Below are 9,964 nucleotides of genomic sequence, written 5' to 3'. Positions count from 1 at the left end.
ACAGAGCTCAGAAGGGATAAGCCAGCAAGGCAAACCACAGAACCAGAAGACCGATACACAAACCAAAGAAACAAGAAAAGAACAGAATCCATCCAGAGAAAAGAAAAGACAAACAAAACCCCACAAACCGAGGACAACACAACGACAAAAAGAAACCAAGTCCAAACAAAGACATCCAACAAACTAGAAGACCAAGAAGATCAACTCGCCAAGAAGTAGCACGAGCATGAACCATAGAGACAATAAGATTGAATAAAGCAGACGCCGTCCTCGAACGACCCCCATTGCAACCGACGATTCCTCTTCTGCCAGATAAAATAAATCATCCCAATTTCCAATCTTTATTTTTTAAAAAAAAATTTACAACACATGCAATAGGAAAAAATTAAATCATACGACATGCCAAAAGAAAAAAAAAAGTTTTAAATAAAAAAGGTTTAGGAAAACTTATCCTTGATGACTTTCTTCAATCTAATCACTCGAACACTACCATGAGTATTCTTTGGTGAGAATTTAGGAGGTATGGGCTTTAGAGTATTATGGGATTGAGGAAGAAGGAAGAATTTTTTAGAGAAAAACCTTGGGAAACCAAAAAAAAAAAAAAACATTTACAAAGAGCAACCTTCTTTTCTGTCTCTTTTTTTTTTTTTTTTTTTTTTTTTTTTTGCAAGTTTTTGAAGGAAGAACCACTATTTCTTACGTGAGTGGTGGAGAGAAAAAGATAGGGAAACTCCCTTTAATTACTTTAAAATTAAATAATAAAAAATTATTTAATAATAAAAATAATTAATAAATAATTTTAATTTACAATTAAAAATTATAACAAATATATATAATAACCAATTTATTATATATTATGTGATCATATGTTATATCATATATAACACATAACATATAGTTTAAAATTGTATCATATACAATATATAACCTATAGTTTCTTTTCTCTCTTTTATGGTATTTAATTAAATCATATTTACATTAAATTTTAATTATATGAATCTAATTCATATAATTAACATTTGAATCATATTCAAACATTTAATTCCTCCCATAAATTCTTTATAGTATAATGTATCAAATACATTATAGTAATTATATCATATATAATTACATAAACTTAATTATATCATATATAATTAATTCCCTCAATTAATTTGAAAAATTCAAACTAATCCAAAACTTGATTCTCATAAAATCCGATGAGCTACCGAGGGGACCTCATGGACATGTAGCTTGAAGCTCCAACGGTTCGTGAATAATTAATTAAACTCTTTAATTAAATTATTCACCATCCGTTAACTGTCGGACACTCCACTAGACTGTCAGTTGCACTCTTCGCACTAGTGTCCATTGGATATTACCAATCCACAGTACGACGACCATTCACAAATTGTTCGTAAGTACAGTTGGACCAAATTACCGTTTTGCCCCTATAGTTACATATAAGTCCTTAAGTACCACTGATTCCTCTAATGAACAATAAATCATAGTCCCACTATGCCTAACCTCTCTTGGTCTAGGAGAGAGTGTGGCGCCACAATGTTCAAGCACCGAAATCAGCCCTTAATGGAGCAATTTATCTACTTTCCCAAATATTGGGGAAGAAGTGAATTCCGTCTTGTGTAGCTATGTTCCCAGCTCTCCAATTAGACGAATCCCCCAAATGGTAGGCATGTTGAGTCGACGATTTGACCACTCTCACCTATACAAATCAAAGGACTGTTTTCATAGGCAGGAGTTCACAACGTACTTAGGATTCAGGTTGTGTTACCTATGGTCATCTTGATGAAATGGAAGTCTCTATTAAGAACAGTGTTATATAATGAAACTACTCATTTTGTGGACCGGTTTTATACAAACCTCTTTCTATAGAATATTCCCGCTCATATGTCTCCACATGAATGATCAAGATCAGATCACTTGTAGCACTTTATAACAATTGTAACATCTATAAAACGGGCCATACTCGTAATGTCACCAGGATAAGGTATCCGACCTTATCCATCTACTACAGACCATTTAGATTATCACTTAAAACATGATCCATCCGTATGTCTCTACATACATGTTTAAGTTACGAGATAACCATGGAACTTAGTTTATTAGTTTATGATTAATGCAACAAAAAATTAGAATAAAATATCATATATTTTATTAAATAAACAATGAGTTTGTATATTGTTGGGAATGTCCTAAACTCGCAGTTCGTAAATAGTGTTAACATATTCTATCTATCAATAAAAGTATTTTTGAGCATTTTATTCAATAAAATTGTTATTGCATTATATTATGAAAATCCAATAAATAAATCTATGACTATAGTATGAATACTTTAACTTTATATGATGACATAAATAGGATCAAGTTAAAGTATATAGCCAAAATGGTCTATAAGTATATAGATAAAATTGGGTATCTCATCCTAGTGACACTATTGGATGCAACCCATTTTATATGTTGATACAAATGGTGTGATCCACAAATCATTCATTAGAGACATATGAGTGGGGGCATCCTATGCAATGAGTTTGCATAAGACTAGACCTTGAAATATCACTTTTTTTTTATAACAACTGTTTATTATTAAAATTGACTATTTCGAACTAAAATGACCTAGGATAACTCGATCTTAATCCTGAGCTAACTATGAACTCCTGTTTATTCGAGATTATCCTTTGATTTGCATAGGTGAGAGAAATCCAACAACACTACTCAATAAGTCTCCATTTTGGGGATAAGACTAGGTAGATAGCTGGGGATATAGTGATGCAAGATGGAATTCACTCCTACCCCACTTAGGGTTAGCAGATAGGTTGTTCTCTTAAGTGCTGATGCCTAGTCTTGAACAATGGGGCCCTACCCTTTCTTGGTAGAGAGGGTCATGATTTATAAGTTGTACTATAAATCAATTGTTCAATAGAGGATCAATGGGAGTTTAAGGATCAAGATGTATTTATAGCGGTAAAACGATAATTTTGACTCAACTATAAATATGAATGACCTGTGAAGACTTACTGATTATGGTTAAAATGGATAGAAATGCATCTATAGTGAGAAGAGTGCAACTATCGAGCTATAGTAGTATGTCTTGATAGTTAATGAATAGTAATTAATTCGGTTTAAAGAGTTTAACCAATTAATTGCAAATTGTTGGAACTCATGATCGATAGGTCCATAAGGTCCCTCTACTAGCTCGTAAATTAGATTAATAAACTGAGTGTTTTAGATGAGATTTGAAATTAGGGTTAAGAATTTGAAATGTTCAAATTCAATTAGGGTTTCAATTAATTGTATTCGATACAATTGAAATGTTTAATTTTATCAAATTAAACAAAGTTGGAGAATTAATTAATATTTAAATATTAATTACATAAAAGTGAATTCATTATAGTGGAATTGATATTTTATTAATTTAATATTAAGATATTAAATTAACAAAATAATTAAAAGGTTTAATTAATTAGTTTTATTTAAAATTAATTAATTAAATTAATTTTTATAAAACTAATATATAAATAAATCAGTTTATTTGAAAAACAAAATTGTTTTAGAAACCAATTTGTTGATTTAAAAACAAAATGGAAAGTGGAATTTTTCAAAAGTTGGAAAATCCCACTTTGGTGCTAAGTACCTTACTCAATCTCCACTCATTTCTTCAATTAATTCATGAAGCAGGTGCTGGCCACTATGCACACAGACTGTTTGCATGTTTTTGAACTTATAAATTGAAGTTCAAGGTTGAAGAAGAGCCATGCATTCTGAGATAAGTACCAAACTGCTGCAGAAAAAGAAAACCAACGACCTTTTCTCAAATTCACTTAATTCCAGCTCAATTTAAGTGTTTTCACCACACAATCCATACTAAAGTTTAGTGGAGAAGATTTTTGTGGTGGTCTACTTGAAGTTTCAAGCACAAATTTGTGGTATTCTGCTGAATTGGAGGAGGATTCTTCAAAGGTAATGTACTACTCAAACCCACTTATAAAATAGTTTTGAGAAGCATGTTTTAAACTCAAATTAAGTGTAACTAGAGTGCTTATAGATTATGATTTCTTCTGTTGTATGTTAATTTACTCTATCATACATAACATTTACAAACTATAGAACCCTACGAGATTTAGGACATCAAACCCAACAATCTCCCACTTGACTTAAAGTTAGTGGGGTGTACAATATAGTTAAAATACAAAATATATAAATAATAAACTAGGGCATAAACACGCGCCCAGTACAAAATCTCCCACTTGCCTAGTCTGGACGTGGCCTATCCCATAGACCCATACTCTGTAGGTACCCTCAAACACCTTAGCCGTGAGGGCCTTTATAAATGGATCAACAACATTGTGATTTAAAGCTATCTGTATGACAATCACGTCTCCTCAATGCACAATCTCTCGAATGAGATGTTACTTCCGCTCTATATGCTTCCACGCTTGTGACTCCTAGGCTCTCGAAAATTAGCCACAATACCACTATTATCATAATAAAGTGTGATGGGCTTCGACATGTCTGGAACAACTTCCAGACTAGTCAAGACCTTTCTGAGCCATATAGCTTCCTTAGCAACTTCGCAAATCGCTACATCCTCAGCCTCCATGGTGGAGTCAGCGATGCACCCTTGCTTGGTGCTTCTCCAAACTATGGCTCCTCCGTTAAGAGTGAACACTGATCCTGATGTGGATTTCCTAGAATCCTTATTTTGAAAATCAGAGTCAGTGTATCTTGTAAGAATCAAATCCTTTGAACCATACATGAGCATGTAGTCCCTCATTCTCCGTGATACTTGAGGATGTTCATAACGACAGTCCAATGATCTAATCCTGGACTGGATTGATATCTACTAACTATCTGCTACATAGCAGATGTCAGGTCTAGTACATAACATCACATACATCAGGCTGCTAACAACCGATGCATAGGGGATTCGTCTCATTTCCTCAACCTCTTGAGGTGTCTTAGGACACTGTTCATTAGACAATGTAACTCAGTGTCTGAAAGGCTATAAGCCCCTCTTAGAGTTCTGCATCGAATATTTGACAAGCATCTTGTCAATATATGACACTTGAGATAGAGCTAGCACTTTTTTCTTTCGATCTTTAGAGATCTGAATACCTAGAATAAACTGAGCCTCTCCCAAATATTTCATTTGGAATTTGGGTCGCTAGCCAGTTCTTAACCTCAGTCAGTAAACCTACATCATTCCCAATGAGTAGAATATCATCTACATATAATATTAGAAAAACTACTGAACCGTTGATGGTTTTCTTGTAAACACAAGGCTCATCAACATTTTGATCAAAGCCATTTGATTTGATCGCTGTATCAAACCTTATATTCCAAGATCGAGATGCTTGCTTCAGTCCATAAATGGATCGATTAAGCTTGTAAACCTTTTGCTCTTGATCTTGGATTATGAATCCCTCGGGCTGCACCATATAAATGGTCTCCTTAAGATTGCCATTCAGAAAGGCAGTCTTGATGTTCATTTGCCAAATCTCATAGTCATAATATAAGGTAATGGACGGGAGTATCCAGATAGATTTGAGCATGGCAGCAGATGAAAAAGTCTCCTCATAGTCGATTCCCTTAACCTGGGTATAACTCTTTGCCACTAATCTAGCCTTGAAAGTTTGTACATTCTCATCAGTAGCTTGTTTCCTCTTGTAGATCCATTTGCAACCTATAGGTTTAACTCCATCAGGTTGATCTACAAGATCCCATACAGAATTGAAGTACATAGACTCCGTTTCGAGATCCATCGCTTTGATCCAATCATCTTTGTCAACATCCTCTATTGCCTTCTTGTAAGACAATGGATCCTCAACTTCACCATCAGCTACCATAGCCAGGATTTCTGTTAAACCCATATAGCGAACAGAGGGTGTCGCAACCCTCCCACTACGTGGAGAATCCCTCAACACTTGAGGTTAAACCCATATAGCGAACAGGGTCTGTAATATAAGGATTAAGGAGGGATACCTGATCCTGGTGACACTACGGATACGACCCACTTTGTAGAGGTTTACAAGTGTTGTGAACTACTATAGATGGTTGATCTTGACCATTCATGTGGAGACATGCGAGGGGAGGTGTCCTATACAAAGAATTTGTGTAAGACCGGACCACGAGATGATTCGTCTCTTTATATAATGTCGTTGATACTTGAGACTTATATCTCACCTAAACGACCGTAGGTGACATGACCTTAATCCTGAGTGTTTTGGGAACTCCTGCCTTTGAAGGCGGTCCTTTGTTAGTATAGGTGAGAGTAGCCATATTGTCAACTCAACATGCCTACCTTTTTGGGGATTTGTTTGATTGAGGAGCTGGGAACTCAGTTACACAATATGAAATTCACTACTTCCCCAAAGTAGGGGTAAGTAGATAAATTGCTCCCTTAAGTACTGATTCCGGGTTTTAAACTTAGTGGCCACAACTTCTCTTTGGACGAGAGGACTCAGTCATAGTAGGACTATGACTTATGTTCATTAGAGGAATCAATGGTACTTAAGGAGTTAGATGTAACTACATGTGCATAATGATAAATTGACTCAGTTGTACTTACGAGCGATCTGTGAAGGGTAATTGCACTGTTGATTGGTTGATATGGACACAAAATATATCTTAGTGAGGAGAGTGCATCTGTCAATCGTTAGTGGAGTGCCCGACAGTTAATGGATAGTGGATCCCATGACTAAAGAGTTTAGTCAGTTATTCACGTACCGTTGGACCTTCAAGTTACAGGTCCATAAGGTCCCCTTGGTAGCTCAATGGATTCAAGTTTGAGAATCAATCCTTGGGGTTAATTTGAAATGTTCAAATTGACAAGAGGAAATTCAATTATATATGATATAATTGGTGTGATGTATGAGATACATCAAGTGGAGGATTAATGTAAATATGATTTACATTAAGTACCATAAAATAGAAAAAGAACAATGGTTTATATGTTTCATGAGATGAAATATTAAAACTATAGGTTATAAATATAATATGGTAAGTTGGTTATCATATTTATTTATAATAATATTAATTATTTGATAATTATCTCTTTTTCTCTAATAACCAATTGAGTGGGAGGTTATTGGTGGTTTTATGATACCCGTGAGATAAAAGGAAAAAGGTTTTTCCTATTTTTAGAAGAGTTGCTACTTTCGAAAAGAAACTCATGGCAAGGCTATCCAGTGAAAGTGTTTCACTAAATGATAGCATTAGAGAGACTAAAAAATTGTGGGGTGTCACTATATGATAGTTCACGCAGCTGGTCGTAGCTAAACGATCGCAGGGCATTCTTTATATGATAGGCTGCCATATTCTACACAATTGAGCACATCGTCTATACAATAGACTGTGTCATCTCCCACTTGCTAAATCGTTTATACGATTGTTGTTCCTCCAGTCTTTTCCTCTAACCAAGATCATACAGAGCCCACAATTCTTGGATTCTCACACTGAGAATACCAAGGTAACCATTGTGGTGGTGTCCTCACTCAACTTGATTGATATCGAAGTTCTAGAGGCCGTTTGTTGGGTTCGTGACTTTTGGCTGTTCATGTTGTTCGTGTGGTGTTTGCTGTTGATCGTGTTGTTGCACCGGGTTTTGTTTGAGAGCTGAGGTGCTGTTCTTAGACACTGGGAGACTGATGGAGGGAGTTTGAAGAATGAGTCTTCAAAGGTATGTATATTCTATCCCTTGATCTCATCTTAAAGCATGTTGTAATTTCGTATTATGCATGACCTGTTAGTTTCCATTTCTTGTACTGTAATTGTGTATGTTCAATATCGAATGGAATTTAGAACGATCCTTCCGTTGCTTATGAAAATTCTCATGTTTGATTTCCTTCAGAGCCCACATTGCACCTCAAGGAATCTCAGGTAAAATAGTTAGAGGCTTCCAGGCCTAGAACAATTCTTACTCGTGGAATTTCTTACATCTTTGATTATTACTCGTATTTTTCTTATAAGTCTGAGTCTTTCATTGAGTCTTTTCTTTTTTCGACTCTTTTGGGTCATTTGAGTCATTTGATTCTTTCTTTTTCTCTTTTGTACCAAATATTAGAAAAACCAAATTCGATCTGTCTGGTTTCTCGAGAGAGGATGAGTACTCTTACAGCCCTACCAGGCTATATAGATTCATCTAAGAGAGGATTGGAGAAATATGAGAATTTATGTACCTTGAAAGACATAAGAGACGGGTCGCGTCAAGCAATCAACGTTAAAAATTTGCTCTTCCTGGAGGTAGCCGGACGTCAAAAGTATAACAAAACTTTAAGTTTTCTTTTAATACAAATTATTTTTCTAAGTTTTTCATTTTAGATTTTTTTTTTTAAAATTAGTTTTAGTTGTAGAATTGATTTCTACTTCTTCATTCCTAGGATAGTCTTTATTTCTATTTGATTGCAAATAATAATAATAATAATAATAATAATAATAATAATAATATGTATTTTATTTGGAGTTGCTGCAGTCTTAAACATTTCAATGTTATGGAGGGCCTTAGAAGCTAACAGTCTTAGCACATAAAGGTCATTTTCCAATTTTGCAGAACAAATATTAATGTTATTTTTGGTAATAAACACTTTATTAACTATTAACAAAAAAAGTTGGTTACATAAGATTGTTCTAACAAACACTTTACAGAAATTTCTCCGTTCGCTACTCGGAGCGTCGTGATGCTACGATGTAGTCTGCTACTGTACAACATTGATCTCCTTCGATCCGACGTCCAAATCCAGCCCCAAAATGCCAGAAAATCTCTGGGAACATCACGAACGACTCGATATACAAATGATACAGACTCAATAGCAATTACTTGCCCAAAAAACATGGACTCTTACAACCAAACTGTAAAGAAATCAATTCTGTAAATCTATGCCCTATCCTGAAAATATCCATCAATCAAACCGCATTTAAAGTCATTCATCACATGAATTTAAACAGAATGCAGCAAATCAAAAACATCCACCATTACTGTAAAATTAATTCAAGAAAAATCGAGAATTTGGGATCAAGCCAAGGCTCTGGTACCAATTGAAGGAACCCCTGTGAAGGGGACCGCAGTGGAAATGGATCATCCCAATTCCCAATCGTTTTTTTGAAAAAGTTTTTTTACAACACATGCATTAGGGAAAAATTAAATCATACAACATGCCAAAAAATAAAAAAATAAAAAAAATAAACCAAAAATGTTTAGGAAAACTTACCCTTGAAGATGTTCTTCAATTGAATCCCTCGAACACTACCACGAAGGAATCCTCAATATTCTCTGGTGAGAATCTATGAGGTGTGGGCTCTAGAGTGTTTTGGGATTGAGGGAGAAGGAAGAATTTTGAGAGATCAATCTTGGGAAGCAAAAAAACATTTTTCAGAGAGCAACCTACTTGTTTATCGTTTTTTTTTTTCTTTTTGCAAGTTTTTGAAGGAGAGACCTCCACCACTTCTTACGTGAGTGGTGGAGAGAAAAAGATGAGGACCTCCCCTTAATTACTTTAAAACTAAATAATTAAAAAAATTATTTAATAATAAAATAATTAATAAATAATTTTAGTTCACAATTAAATTTAAAACAAATATATATAATAACCAATTTATCATATATAACACATAACATATAGTTTAAAATTGTATCATATACAATATATAACCTATAGTTTCTTTTCTCTCTCTTATGGTATTTAATATAAATCATATTTATATTAAATTTTAATTATATGAATCTAATTCATATAATTAGCATTTGAATCATATTTAAATATTTGATTCCTCTCATAAATTCGTTATATTATAATGTATCAAATACATTATAGTAATTATATCATATATAATTACATAAACTTAATTATATCATATATAATTAATTCCCTCAATTAATTTGAACAATTCAAATTAATCCAAAACTTGATTCTCATAAAATTCGATGAGCTATCGAGGGGACCTCATGGACCTGTAGCTTGAAGCTCCAACA

Source organism: Benincasa hispida, chromosome 5 (genome assembly GCF_009727055.1).
Source record: "Benincasa hispida cultivar B227 chromosome 5, ASM972705v1, whole genome shotgun sequence".
Lineage (NCBI taxonomy): Eukaryota > Viridiplantae > Streptophyta > Magnoliopsida > Cucurbitales > Cucurbitaceae > Benincasa > Benincasa hispida.
The sequence above is the reverse complement of the archived record's forward strand: the minus strand, read 5'-3'. Positions refer to the sequence as shown.